Here is a 1255-nt window from a genome sequence, read left to right as displayed (position 1 = left end):
TACCCTTTCGTTTCCTTTCACATTGAGCTGCAATGGTAGCAGCCAACGCAGCTTCAACAACAGCCTGTTGTTCTCTCAGAGCTGCATCACCATTACCACCATTTCCACCTTCATTACCACCATCATCTCCATCATCATCATCATCGTTCCCACCTTCTCCTCCCTCACGCTCGGAATCCGAGTCATCATGGATCCAGCGATCCTCGGGAGGACATACATAATCCGGGTTAATGATATGACCAATCATCCACTTATCCCTTGGCCTCTCCTTACAGTAAATCGTCATTCGTCGTACAGTGTCGGCCTTCATGTGTTCTAGATCAAGAACATCGTCCACCAACGTTTGATCAATCACCAGGTTTGGAATAAGGTCTTGAATTATCAATTGTAGAAACCGAGGATACAACAAGAACTTCTTCTTTTGAGTCGTTTGCTGAACTTGTTCTTTCAGATGATCAAAGATTAGCTCAGAATAATTAAATGGCTTGTTGAGGATAAGTGCAACAAAAGCTAAGTGCACACTGCTTCTGCATTTGTCAAATCCACCACGACGACCACTCATACAATGAATTAAGACATGTAGAAGATACTTGTATTGTGGGCATAAGCCATTTTTGTTCAACATAGATTCATCAATACTCCCACCGTAACGTAAACAAGTAAACAAACCCTTGATCAGCTGCTTGTCAAATTCACTTGGGTTGTCATCATTGTCACCAAAACGAAGCACACGGCTAACCACTTTCACATCAATTGTAATAACTATTTGATTTATCGTGGCTCGAATGTGATTCTCCACCTCATCATACTCAGCAGTATCCCAAAACTGCCTAATAATGTTCAGATAAACTTTAGGTCGAGCAGTGATTGCATAATGTATCACTGAACGTCTTAAGAATGTCAACATAGCTCCAAACTCAGCAACATCAGCAACATCTTGATCAACATAAGCACAAATGTTGTGCTTTGTGTCATATGGTAATAAAATAACTTCTTCCTGTTGTGCTTGAGGTGGTTGTTCTTGTGGTAGTTGCTCTTGATGCCTTTGATCAACAGCTGGGGGATATTGATTCAATTGATCAGCCATTTTACTGAATAAAAAGTTAAGCTAGCATAAGTAATGTGGAGATTTAATTTACAGTTAACATTTTACTGATTCAATAGATGTTGTGTTTAATTTTATATATTGCATGTAATTAATATATTAACTCGTGTAAACGGTTGGAATAATTAATTAATTTTAATAATTAAAAGA

Source organism: Bidens hawaiensis, unplaced genomic scaffold, assembly GCF_021521415.1.
Source record: "Bidens hawaiensis isolate Kalapana, Puna unplaced genomic scaffold, B.hawaiensis_p1.1 tig00053264_1, whole genome shotgun sequence".
Taxonomy (NCBI): Eukaryota; Viridiplantae; Streptophyta; class Magnoliopsida; order Asterales; family Asteraceae; genus Bidens; species Bidens hawaiensis.
Note: the sequence above shows the minus strand (reverse complement) of the source record.